The sequence below is a fragment of the Macaca thibetana genome, chromosome 17 (genome assembly GCF_024542745.1).
Source record: "Macaca thibetana thibetana isolate TM-01 chromosome 17, ASM2454274v1, whole genome shotgun sequence".
Classification (NCBI taxonomy): Eukaryota; Metazoa; Chordata; class Mammalia; order Primates; family Cercopithecidae; genus Macaca; species Macaca thibetana.
The window spans coordinates 26,739,652-26,754,335 of record NC_065594.1 but is presented as its reverse complement, the minus strand read 5'-3'; the positions used below and the strand labels follow the sequence as shown (position 1 = coordinate 26,754,335).

Below are 14,684 nucleotides of genomic sequence, written 5' to 3'. Positions count from 1 at the left end.
TAAATTATAAATCCAGGGCATCTCTCTATCTGATCGTTTATGAAATTATGTGTTAGGCCTGCTACAGATGGTTTATATTTCATACCAGGTATAAAACTATTCTAAACCATCCACAAGAAAAAATTACAGGAAAATAAGGAACAGAACAAACAATGATACTAAAATTATTTAAACAATTAGAATTTCAAAAAATAGGATAAAATTCTATACATAAAAATACATAATCCTATTATCCCACTGCTCTACTCTAAACCATGGTCTGATAAAATTCTTCACTTTCTTTTAAAGATAGAAGCAGTAGAAAAAAATGAGAAAATATTCAATGATAAAAACTTACTTATAAATTCAAGAAACAAAACCAGCACAAGATTTTATAGAATTTTCATTTTTATCCACTTAAAACAATTTAGTATTAGAACATTATTTGGGGTCATGACATTCATAATTCCTAGATACTCCTCCCTCCCTGTGCCCTTATAACCTGATCCCTCTATTCTGTCACTTTAGAATTACAGCAAATTTCTGATTTGTACCCAAGTTCACGTGCAAAGAGCTAAGAAAACAAAGATACCTAAATAAGTAGTCACTCAATAAATAGTAAAGACTGCAAAAATTCATAGTATACATGAGCAGCCTCTTGAAGTACATGACTCTGTCCTTTACTTGGAAAACCCAATATGGGGTAGGCTTAAGGGAGAAAGTAGACTTCACCTAAACCTATCTAATAGGATAAAAAATTAGGAAGAAAAACTATGAATGATGCACAAGAACAGGATGGGTTACTGGAACAGCCCTCCACAACCCTTTTTGGCACCAGGGACCAGTTTCGTAGAAGACAATTTTTCCACAGACAGATTGAGGGGGGTTGGGATATGGTTTTGGGGTAAAGCTGTTCCACCTCAGAAGATCATCAGGCATTAGATTCTCATAAGAAGCGCACAACCTAGATCCCTAACACGTACAGTTTACAATAGGGTTCGCACTCCTAAGAGAATCTAACGTCCCCGCTGATCTGAGAGGAGGTGGAGCTCAGGCAGCAATGCTAACTGTGCAGCCAAGTTCCTAGCCAAGACCAGTTCCGGTACTGGTCTGTGGCCTGGTGGTTGGGGACCCCTGTATTAGAACACAGATTTGGTTGAAGCAAGAATTCAGTTAGGAATGAAACCTAACATTATATGTTTTTAATTCTAAGATGAAGAACTTTAACATGATCCACTGAGAAAGGTCTAATCCCAGATGCTGAAGCAACCAACAACAATGTGATGTGATATAGTGTGTTCTTAGGTTGAGATTTCAAACATAGAATTTAACAGCGAACAACAAATACTGTTTATTCTAAGAATCAGTCCATTGCTATGAGAATGTCATGGTTTCTGCAGCACATGTCAATATACTATGTGTGTAAGACAATGAGTGTATTGCAAGGAATTAAAGTATGTAATAAGTCTGAAGAATTTATCAAGCCATGTAAGATATCCCAGCTGTGAAAAGAAAGTTACAAGAATTCCATGGAGTCATAAGGTATTACAAAACTTTAATGATAAAGTATACATCTTTTGCTTGAGCCCTTGTCTGACATAAGTATCTAAGGAGGTAAGAAATTGTTCCTAACATAATTAATTTTAGGGTGGAGGGAGAGTGGGGGGAATGAAAATGACAGATGGAAATAGTTATTTCCAACATTTGGTATCAGCTGCTGAGACAGCCAAATGTGCGCACACACCCACCCCATTTGGCAGGCTTTCTCTTCCAACAGTACATAAATGAATAGCCAAACAGCACAGACAGACATCTGTAAAAGAATATGCAGCCCCAACTGGCAAATTGATGACAAATTTCAAGGCATTGTAATATATCATTTTTAACTGTTCAACAATCATTTTGAGAATTATAAATGTCTACTATGTGCCAAGAGCTGTGCTAGGCACTGGAAATAGACGCTCTGCCAAGAAAGAGACCAGTTGGATCAGTCTGGAAAATAGACAAATATACAAAAAGAAATAAATATGATACGAGCTCTAATAGGAAAATGCACAGAGAGCACGTAAGAGGGGATGAGTTTCAGGAAGACTTCCCAAGGGAGAAAATACTTCAGTGGAATGTTAAAGGACAAATACTCATTACCTCAGCAGAAGACAGAGTTAAAGGAAATTATATATATGGCAGAGATTTTTCAAAAATTATGGAGCTAAAATGCATGACATTTCCAAGAGCCACACGTGCTTTGGCTGGACTGCCCAATATGGTGGAAAGGGGTATGAGAAATGATGGACAAGAAACTGGGGCAGGTCACAAAAGACCTTTATAAACCATGCTAGAGTTTGACTTCTCGTGTTCATTCAAAACTCACTTCTCAGCACTATTACAGTTTTTTAAAAATTCAATTTCTTAAGGAATTTCACTTACAAAACACTTCACTTATCCACAGGTCAATTTATTCAGCACCTCAATAACGTGAAACGTGGCTTAAGAATCAGGAAATAAACAAGAGTGTTTGATGAGCCAGATTATAGACCCCAAACCTATGCACCACCATCATGTACTTCATAGAAGAGCTGTTAAATCTGCAAAGTCTATCTAATCTTTTCTCTCTAAATTCCTAGTGATCACTTTTCTTTCATTAGAATAATTCACATAAAGATCCTCTCTCTACTAGGCTATAAGATCTTTTGAGTATCTATTCATATTCATTTTGCATTACAGGCAGCTCCAAGCCAAGCTTGGGCTTGGCATTAGATGGCACTTATATATTTGATGAGTGAATAAAACTTAGATCAATTTTCTTTCTTTTTTTTTTTTTTTTTTGAGACAGAGTCTCTCTCGCTCTGTTGCCCAGGCTGGAGTGCAGTCGCGCGATCTCGGCTCACTGCAAGCTCTGTCTCCTGGGTTCGCACCATTCTCCTGCCTCTGCCTCCCGAGTAGCCTGGACTACAGGCAGCTGCCACCATGCCTGGCTAACTTTTTGTATTTTTAGTAGAGACAAGGTTTCACCGTGTCAGCCAGGATGGTCTCGATCTCCTGACCTCATGATTCACCCACCTCGGCTTCCCAAAGTGCTGGGATTACAGGCGTGAGCCACCATGCCTGGCCAGCTTAGATATATTTTTTAAAAAGCGTGATTATTTAATTCTTTATGATTCATAAAAGTTATATCAGCAGCCAGCATGATAATGAGGGAAGGGAGAGATGCAACATAATTCATAACGTAAAACAAACTGTGGCTATTTAGCAAGAGAGGTAGCCTAGTTCAGCATTTATTAATGCCTGCTATTTGCAATATACTGTGCTAGATCCTGTGGGAAATTCAAATGTGATTAAGACATGGCTTAAACCTTGAGCAATTTATAGTCAAGAATTAACACCATGTATGATAGATAAATGATGTTCCATAATACAATCTGAGTCATGGAGAAGGGATTAAAGTATGCTCAAGATTAAAAAGTTTTTAATCTAAGAGATTTATTAAAAATGTTTTTAGAGTGATTAAATTTTAACACTTCAAAGAGTAAGCTTTACTTAAAGAAAAAGCCACGTAAGATTTAAGAAGAAAAACCCCGTGCCTATCTCAAAATATACAGAAAACGTATTTGACAAAATTCAACTTCCATTAAAAAAAAAAATCTTTGCAAACTAGCAAAGGCCGAAATTCTTTAACATCAGTAAGGCTAACAATCAAAAGCCTATAGAAAGCCTCATTCTTAATGGTGAAACTTTATACTTCACCATACCCTTTTAATTGAGGAATACAGGAATGCCCACTAAAATTGACTGTTTCCATTGAACACTGTACTAGAGATCCTACAGCAAGTACACAAACGATAACAAGATTAGGTATTAGAAAAAAGAAAACAAAACTGTTATTATTTGTAAATAATTTGTCTATGTAGAAAATCTGAGTCAAATTATTCAAACTAATTAGAGGGTGGCAAGATTTTTAAATATCAATAATCAAAAATCAACTGAGTCAAACATTTGTACATGAATATTTACAGCATCATTATTTATATACTAGCCCCAAACTAGAAACAACCCAAATATCCATCAACTGATGAATGAATGAATTGTGGTATATTCATACCATGAAATAGAAAGCAACAAAAAGGAACAAAATAACACACACCATCAGGACTGAATCTCAAAAACATGCTAAGTGAAAGAAGTCTAGCACAAAAGATAACTCACTGTATGATTACATCTTTATCAAATTCTAGAAAAGGCAAAACCGTAATGACAAAAGCAGCTTACTGGCTGGGGAAGGGGAGACTGACTACAAACAGGCGTGAAGAAACTTATTAGGGTGATGGAAATGTTTCGTATCTTGACTGTTGGGGTGGATATACGACCTTATACAATTACCATAAATTCAATCAAACTGTACACATAAAATGCATGAGTTTTATTCCATGTAAATTATATTTTAATACAGAGGGCGGAGAGGAAATCAACTGAGTTCCTATCTACCAGGCAATAAAAGAATATCTAACACCAAGTGCTAGAAAAAGTGTGTAACAAAGGGAACCTGGGAACTTCCACTTGACAAAAATTTAGGTATAATTGCTTTGGAGAACAATTTGGCAGTATCTAATAAACACACACCAAGCTTGTCCAACCCGTGGCCCATAGGCTGCGTATGGCCCAGGACAGCTTTGAATGTGGCCCAACAGAAATTCATAAACTTTCTTAAATCATTATGATTTTTTTTTGTGATTTTTTTTCCAGCTCATCAACAATTGTTAGTGCTAGTGTATTTTATGTGTGGCTCAAAACAATTCTTCTTCCAGTGTGGCCCAGGAAAGCCAAAAGATTGGACACCCCTGACATACATTTATCTTATGACCTGGCGATTCCATTCCTAGGTATAAATCCTGGATAAACTTTTGAATATGTAAGGAAATATGTCCAAGAATATACACTACATTGTCAGCAACAACAAAAAAAATTGAAATAAATTATTATAGATTCATATAATACTGCTAAAAAGATTCAACTAGTGAACAGGCCCAGTGGCTCATGGCTATACTCTCAGCACTTTAGGAGGCAGAGGCAGGAGGATTGCTTGAGCCCAGGAGTTCGAGACCAGTCTGGGCAACATAGCAAGACCCTATCTCTATTAAAAAATAAAAATTAAAAAAAAAAAAAAAAACACAAATGTACTAGCACTGCTGATTTTTAGATAAGCGTAAGAAACGTAATTGCTGACCCCCCAGAAAAGGCAGGTTGCACAATATATAACACCACATATTTAAGTGTTTTGTAAGTATGTGATATTTAAGACTTTCAAAACGTGCAAAATATACTTCAGGTTCTCTGTATTTTGTGTGCTTGAAATATTTCATAATTTAAAAAAAGAAAAAGAAAAACCACTAACAAGAGCTTCTTCACTGGGGTATATAACTTTACCTGGCCTAATTTAAAACAAGTCACCGAGACATTTCCTCCCTTCTACTGCAGTAAAACTGGTGCACCTTGCATGGTGCTTAAAAGGTAACAGAACTCCCACAGGTGCTGCACAATTATTATCTAATTAATCTTCCTAAACCTCAAGTTTTTTAGCCCAGTTTATAAATGAAGACACTGCAGCACACACTGGCCTATAACCACCTTGCAACAGTAGATACAGAAAGACCTGGCTTTCAGAAGCACTCTCACTCTGGCACAGTACTAATTTCTAGTTCAAATAAATCTCAGCATTAGATGATAAAATAAAATTACTTAAGAAGTTATATCTTAAACAAAATGAAGGACAAATTCTTTTCTGGTCCTTCAATTAGTTAAGAATTAGGTCACCTCAATCAGTTCCCTAAGAGGCTTTAGTAAATGTGCTTCAATTATAAACTTAAATAAAAATGTATATTTTTTCACGTAATTTTAATTCTGTTCTCAAACTAACAAATCACTTCACATTCTTAGGCACCTCTATTTGAACCTTTTTTACAGGTTGACTGAAGCTTTTAAGAGACATTTTTCAAAGTGCTCAGATATAATATTTTACATTTCTATATCAAATGCAACAACAGTGCTTTAGGAACCAGGATACTAAAGAGGAAAACATCTCTTAGGGTTAAAAATTGTATTATCAAAAAATACATATACAGAAAAGAACCAATACTATTTATTCAAAAAACATACAGACAGAAAAAATCCAACACAATATATTCAACTCAAAATATACTGAACATTCAGAAACAGATTTAGTTACTTAGAAACATGCTGGGTAACACAGGTAAATATGGGGGTGCATAGGCCAGCTGCCCACAGATGTGTTGTTTGGCTGGCATAATGCTTTCCAAAACAGAAAAACAGCTGGGACATTAAAACAATTTAGTGAGTCACACTTTTAAAAACTAGATTTCCCGGCTGGGTGCAGTGGCTCATGCCTGTAATCCCAGCACTCTGGGAGGCTGAGGTGGGTGGATCACAAGGTCAGGAGATCGAGATTATCCTGGCCAACATGGTGAAACCCCATCTCGAATAAAAATACACAAATTAGCTGGGTGTGGTGGCTTGTGCCTGTAATCCCAGCTACTCAGGAGGCTGAGGCACAAGAATCGCTTGAACCCAGGAGGTGGAGGTTGCAGTGAGCTGAGATGGCGCCACTGAACTCCAGCCTGGTGACAAAGTAAGACTCCATCTCAAACAAAACAAAAAAACTACATTTCCCATTAATGTTCTAGTATTTTCAACTCCTCTCATCTTTTTTTCTCCCTAGTTGGAGACCAAATATACCTAGTTCTTTTCTACCATGTTGCTAGGTTTTGAACTCTGATCTTCACTTCCAGCTATGACTGGGTATACTGCCTTCTGGGATCCTATTTATATTAAATAATCAATCTAAACTACTTTTCCATATAAAGGGTTTTGAGTTCTGGGTTTTGTAGACTGGGACATATTCACTTGGTTTCTACATTAGGTTTCTTTCCTCAGTATGAAAGCATCAAAAGGACATGATGTGGTGATCTGCTAATTATTAACTGCATTGATTACCAAATATATCTGCTATATGTAAAACACAAAATCTCTGGCTGAAAAGTTAACAATCCATGAGGACATCGAACATTTGTTTGCATTTTTTCTTATTCATTTAAATCAGTATCTGAATTTTGCTTCTTAATTTGCCTTTTGAAATGAGATTGCTACTGTCTCAACTGCAGTGAGGAAGTCCACTATAAACGTTACGTTTGACACATAAAAAGGAAGCAGTTTTCCAAGTGTCTGGCATTACACAGAAAGTTGCTCTCTATATTTGTAAGTACTATGATATATTTCACAAAGGCCTCTGACCTTTTGTCAATTATTGGATTTCATTTAGTTAAGATAAATTAGTATTTAGAGTCAAAATTGGGAATTATACCAACATGTTATGATTAATGACATTAAGGCATTATTCTGTACTGGAATTCAAATGGGAAAGGTTTGAAAAGGAGAACTTAATCTCAAACGACAAGGTCTACAAAACAGATTTCTCATTAACATACTTTTTTGTTAAAAAATCCTGCAACATAAAAGCAGCAATACAGAAAGAAAAAACAATAAAATTTAAAGCCATTGCATAATAATGTAACTACTGTGAGAAATCTATGAAACTTGAACCAAACTATTAGCATCACATAAAACTAGCACAGTCTTAGGTTAAATAAAAATAGGTTGGAACTGGGAAAGAAAAAAGGGCAGACTATCAATGCAATGCATCTAGAGTTGGATCATAACTTAATCACTTTTGTATCAGACAAGCAGGGTAGGCAAAGTAGAATATTAACATATATGAATAATAAGTTTAAAATCTCCTATTCTTTTTTCTATATAGTTTAAAAAATTACTATCATTTCTTTTTTTTTTTTTTGAGAGGGAGTCTCGCTCTGTCGCCTAGGCTGGAGTGCAGTGGCGCGATCTCCATTCACTGCAAGCTCCGCCTCCCGGGTTCACGCCATTCTCCTGCCTCAGCCTCTCCTGTAGCTGGGACTACAGGCGCCCACAACCGCGCCCGGCTAATTTTTTGTATTTTTAGTAGAGACGGGGTTTCACCGTGTTAGCCAGGATGGTCTCGATCTCCTGACCTCGTAATCCGCCCGTCTCGGCCTCCCAAAGTGCTGGGATTACAGGCATGAACCATCGCGCCCGGACATGACTATCATTTCTATACAGTGTTTATTCAATCTACGCTGAACAGAACTGTATCTTTTTTTTTTTTTTTTTTTTTTTGAGATGGAGTCTCACCCTCACCAAGGCTGGAGTGCAGTGGTGCCATCTCAGCTCACTGCAACCTCTGCCTCCCAGGTTCAAGCAATTTTCCTGCCTCAGCCTTCGAGCAGCTGGGATTATAGGCTCATGCCACCAGGGCCGGCTAACTTTTGTCTTTTCAGTAGAGACAGGATCTCACCATGTTGGCCAGGCTGGTCTCGAACTCTTGACCTCAATTGATCCGCTCACCTTGGCCTCCCAAATTGCTGGGATTACAGGCACGAGCCACTGTACCTGGCCTTGTATCCGTTTTATAAAGTGAAATTTTAGCAGAATTTCAAATTCATATTGGTGAGTAAAAGGCATCAGGATGGCAAAAAGAAAGCCTAGACTAGCACAAACAGGCAAATGTTCGTAACCAACAGCATTATACACAAATGTTATTTATTGTTAATAATATCCTTTACCAGAGATAAATTGGTGAAGACAGATTTTCTCTACCACTGGCTGAATGAAACTAGAGTCCACATTGTTACCAGTATCAACTAACTGTTTCCCTAAAAATTTTAAGCATAATACTAATGCTCTAATTTTATATAATTCATTCTAAAATTCAGTGTCAAGATTAAAGAAAAAAAAGAACAAACCTGTTCTAGATTCACTTTTATACAAATGCTGGCTTTTAATGCCTTTCAACAATATAATTATCACACATTCATATTGAAATATGGGTAATTTCATTTAAAATGCGTAACTTTTGGTAAGAAAATTCCAAATATATTTATCTGAAAGTATAACATAATTTAAATGAGGACAGTTAAGAGAAAATTTCTGTCCAAGTTTGGAATTTTAAATGTTAAACAAGATGACTACTAGAAAAAATAATTATAGTTCTTGAGATCAGGAATATTTGTCTCTCTACATGTGAGAAGTGCTTAGACCCTATGAGCCCTACTGCCTAGCACTGAATGCATGTGCAGTAAAAACTCAGTGGTAATATTGAATGTTGCTCCCTATTCCACCACTCTCCTGGCTCTTGGATCCAGGGGTGTGATTTTCTTCTAAGAATAAATATAGGCATTTAAATAGGTTGTGACTAATTTGGTTTTCATAACTGGTTGGTCTTTCCTAGCTACACAATGTTTCTTGAAAGCTGGAGTACTTAGCAATTTTAAAATTCCAGTTATAGTACCTGGCTAGCCAGTAGATGCTTCTGAATATGTGATCAATACAGTTCTCAGGAACAGATCCCCTATGGAAGTACCATGAAAGTAGTTTAATCCAATACATCATTTACAGATAAATACGAGGCCCAGAGAAGTAAAATTATTTATGTAATATCACGGAGCTAATAAGGTCTGAATATTATCTTGACTCCATGTGCTGCTTAAGGAAGCGGACTTAAAACAGCTTAGGCAAATTAACTCTGATAACAAATGAAGTACAGACACCATGTCACACTTGGATAATACTCCTTTCTAACGAGAAACCACATAGCCTGATTTTTAAAATTATTTTTCTTAAATATATATTTTTTAATTTTTTTTTTTTTTTTTTTTTGAGACAGGGTCTTGCTCTGTCACTCCAGCTACAGTCTAATAATGCAATCATGGCTCAATGCAGCCTCAACCTCCTGGGCTCAAGTGATCCTCCTACCTCAGCCTCCCGAGTAGCTGGGACTACCGATGTGTACCACCACGCCTGGCTAATTTTTAAATTTTTTTGTGTAGGTGGCAGTCTCACTATGTTGCCCAGGCTGGTCTTAAGCAATTCTCCTGCCTCAAAGTGCTGGAATTATAGATGTGAGCCACCATGCCCGACCCACAGCGTGAATCTCTACTGTTGTAAAAGGTTTACTTAAATTGACCCATACTAATAAGCCCTACATGTGTGAACTATTACAAAGGCAGTAATACTACTTTTAATATGTTGTCAAAATTAATAGGGCTTTTCTCTGTTGCTCATCAAATTACAAAGGATGGTAGCAAAAAGTATTAAAATCATATACATGTGAGCTTAAAACAATAGAGGAAAATAACTAAAGCACACCAGCACATATGCATTTCAACATAAATGAAAAAGGCAAAATATTAATTACAAAAGTGAAACTTAATAATGCCACAAAGCAAAACTACCAAGTTGGTAATGAGTTGCCTCTAAAATTCCTCATGAAGGAGACAATCTTGGAACTTTGAAGAAGACGATCAGAAGATGCCTCATCAATCTTTCTAGACCATCCTGTCTGATCTTAAATTAATGCTAATAGTAATTCAGATGGTTTCCATTATTATTCATTATTATCATTAAGTCAATTTTTAATGTAAAAGGAAATATTCTAACAAATCTTTAAAAAGCTATCAAGATAGCTGAGTTGAATTTCTAATATTGATTTCCAGTTAAATGTTTGTTTACTTCCTCCTGAAAGCTCAATAAAGTGATAGTAAAGGGGTAAAACAAATAAACCTTAAGCCACAAAGAATGAAAATGAATGACAGCAGACAAGTCACGTCAATAAAAATGGTGAAAGCTGAAAGCATAAAAAAAAAAAGGTATAAGCAGAAAATCTCCAGCCTGTAGACAACCAAAGGGGGAAAAAAAGTCATGTACAAACAAGGAATCAGAATGGCATCACATTAGAAGATAATGGAGCAATGCCATCAAAATGCTGAGAGAAAAATGAATGCTAACCTAGAATTTTACACCCAGATAAATTATCAAATATGAGGATGGAATAATGATTCTCAGACACGCAAGATTTTTTAAAAATTTATCTTTTTCTTCAGATTTATAAAACTGCAGATCTAGCATGTGATGAAGATAAAGGCAATTCTTCCAAGATGATTACGACTCTCAAGACATTTGTATGGCAACACACCTAGAGTGCAAACAGTCTGGACTAGAAAACTAATGAATGACAGGCAAGAAATCATTTAAAAAAAAAGAAGAAGAAGAAAGAAAGAAACTTGGTGAGTTACCTGGTGAGTCTGAAGATACAGAAAGACAACTATATTGCTGTCAGAATCTGAGAAATGAAGGAGCAGTAAGTATACAGAAAATTAAGGAACCCTCTCTCCTGCCCCAAAAAGCATGATCAAATCCAAGGAAAATAAAAAGTTGTTATACAAGAAAGGAAGTAAAATAAAAGTATACAACAATATTCAAATGTAAATAATGTTTATGTCAATTATAATAAAAAGCACTAAATATTAACCTAACCAGAAATTGCTATAACAGGAGAACAGATTATGTGTGCACTGTGTAAATACACAGGAAAAGCTAAATATTCACCTTCCATGTAGCTATTATCAATAGGTATTATCTAAAACTGCAAAAAATAAAACAAATGAAAACAAACCATGAAACAGCAGCATAAGCAAGTATTTAGAGTACACATTCTCCAAATGTGGTCCAGGAATACCTTTCAAGGGATCCACAAGGTCAAACTTTTTTCATAATAAAACTAAGACTGTGTTAGTTTAATAAACTAAATAATAAAACTGTCATTTTCACTTTCATTCTCTTGCAATGTTTACATACAATAAAAATTGTACAGTGCAATTTTCCAGAAGCTAACCACCACATTACAACAGACTGAATGAAGAAGCTGATAGGAGAATCCGGCTATCTTCTATAAAGCTATTCAGTAAAGGGCACTGCCAAATGTAAAACAATGTTACTGTTAGTCTTCTTAAATCTTTTTGGTTGTTTGGAAATATATATAACCTACACAAAGCAAAAGCTCTTTGGGATCCTGAACAATTTTTAAGAGTATAAAGGGGTTCTCAGAGCAAAATGTTTAACAACCACTGATTTAGAGAAATAAGGAATTAAGAGAGAAACATGGAGGGCCAGGTGCTGTAGTTCAGCCTGTAAGCCCAGCACTTTGCGAGGCTGAGGTAGGCGGATCGCTTGAGGTCAGGAGTTCGAGACCAGCCTGGTCAACATGGTGAAACCCCGTCTCTACTAAAAATACAAAAATTAGCTGGGAGTGGTGGCAGGCGCCAGTAATCCCAGCTATTTGGGAGGCTGAGGCAGGGGAATCACTTGAACCTGGGAGGCGGAGGTTGCAGTGAGCTGAGATCATGCCATTGCACTCGAGCCTGGGTGACAGAGCGAGACTCCGTTGCCCGCCACACCACCCCCATAGAGGCAAAACATGAAAAACATGGAGTTAAGATCACCATGTATGGTTGGGCAAGTTGTTTCCAGTACAAGGACCCCAGGCAAAGGGGATCAGTAGGTCTAGAATCCAGTTGATGCTCTATTCTCCAAAACATCAGAGAGGGGATCTTTTTCTAAATTGCACAAAGGCAGAAGAGGGTCTAGTGGTCACCATGGTAATAAAGACCAGAAGAAGGTAAGGAGTGAATGTGATTGCTCTGAATTAATCTATGGGGAGAGAAATTAGAATAGTGGTTACCTCTAAGGAGAACAAATTGTAAAAGGACATGAGATAACTTTCTGAGTTGTTGACAATGTTCCAGCTTGACTGGGAGTTAGAGCCCAGGTATATACACTTAAAATTATCTAACTATACACTCATGATCTGTGCATTTTACTGTATACAATGATGCTACAATTTTTTTAAAGTGTGTTCCTCTGACATAGGGCAGGACTATGTATTTGCATATTAAAATTCAGTATTACTTTGGTAAAACTCAAATTCTATTAACACCTATTATGCGATGAATAAATAACATTTTTAAATGAAAATGGGTACAACTACTGAATCCTAAAGGTTTTTATGTTGCAGGAATTAATCTTTACCAGAATGCCTTGTTGTGAAAAAAGTACCAACAATATTGTTATTGACATGTGAGGTAGGGACAAGCAGTAACAGTAATACAAGAAATAATATTCCAAAACAAGAATGATGAGGAGAGAAAACTGGGACTTTAATAACGGTAGCTGATCGAGAGGTCAGGAGTTCGAGACCAACCTGGCCAACATGGTGAAACCCCATCTCTACCAAAAATACAAACAATTAGCTGGGCATGGTGGCGGGCGCCTGTAATCCCAGCTACTTGGGAGGCTGAGGCAGTAGAATCGCTTGAACCCGGGAGACAGAGGTTGCAGTGAGCCAAGATCGCATCACTGCACTCCTGCCTGGGTGACAGGGCGAGACTCCTTCTCAAAAAACGAAAATAAATAAAAATAACAGTAGCTGAAATCTACTGATTTTTAACTCTGTTCCAGGCATTGTGCTATTATTGTCACAGATTATTATTTTCCCCATTTTGCTGATGAAAAAACTGAGACACAGAGAACTGAAGTAACTTACCCAAGGTATCACAGTAAATGGTAGAGACAAAATTTAAACCTTTCGAAAAACGACTGTATAGCCTGAATTCTGCTAGTGCTACTGCTTCCCGAATAGCAGCAGCCCCTCCCCACCAATTCGGTGAGGGTACTGTGCAAAAAGGAGATATTTTTCCCAACCATTAAAAAATATAAAAATCATTCTTACCCCATGGGCTACAGAAAAACAGCAGGCAGGCAGTATTTGAAGATACAGGCTATAATTTGCCAGTCCTGCGTTCCACTTTAAAGGAGGTTATAAAATAGTGGCCCATGGCTTAAGTGTTTTTGGCTAAAATTCTAGTATGAATTAAAATAGTACTGATTTTTAGCTTGCCTTTGAAAATTGGAGGATCAAGCAACACTGGACTAATGTTTTAAAAATGAAAACCAAGAATATTCTTTTGTTTTCTGAGACAGAGTCTTGCTCTGTCACCGAAGCTGGAGTGCAGTGGCGCAATCTCAGCTCACTGAAACCTCCACCTCGCAGGTTCACGCGATTCTCCTATTTCAGCCTCCCAAAAAACTGGGATTACAGGTGTGTGCCACCACGCCTGGCTAAATGCTTTTGTATTTTTAGTAGAAACAGAGTTTCACTATGTTGGCCAGGCTTATCTTGAACTCCTGACATCAGGTGATCAACCGGCCTCAGTCTCCCAAAGGGCTGGGATTACAGGCGTGAGTCACCACATCTGGCAGGAAAACCAAGAATATTCTTACTTGTTTCATATGCAAAAAGCCCAGCTTCAACAATTCATCTGCTTCAGTCCAGGAGACACAGAATTTGCCTTCTCTGCTTGACATGACTAGCACTGCCCTAGGTAAAACTGACATGAAATTTTATGTCCCAGTATTAAAATAAAAGGAAAAAATGAATTGGATAGAGTTATATAAAATGAAAAACTGCAAACTGATAATGCAAAGTTAAATAGACTGGCTCTCAAAAATAATTTTCCCCAGCATAAAAACGGGTCTGCTTTTGGATATTGCAGAGATTCAAGTGATTTAATTAACAACGCATCTTTTTAAATTTTTATATAAAATAATCTAAAACATTATAATCATATATAAGCAGAGAAAATAGTTAAGACTTAAGCTTTATCCTTAACTCATTCTGAAAACAAACAACTTTTAAAAATAATTTGAGCCTTGGCTGCTCTGCCTATGCAGTGCCATTCTTTTACTCCTTTACTTTCTGAATAAACTTG

The 14,684-nt window shown here is 36.8% G+C and overlaps 2 protein-coding genes across 2 annotated transcripts in view; one reads left to right on the top strand and one right to left on the bottom strand.

The window, feature by feature from the left end:
- Positions 1 to 14,684, top strand: part of MED4 (mediator complex subunit 4) — a 1,135,161-nt gene that overhangs the window by 949,065 nt on the left and 171,412 nt on the right. The window lies entirely within an intron of this gene.
- Positions 1 to 14,684, bottom strand: part of ITM2B (integral membrane protein 2B) — a 28,741-nt gene that overhangs the window by 8,379 nt on the left and 5,678 nt on the right. The window lies entirely within an intron of this gene.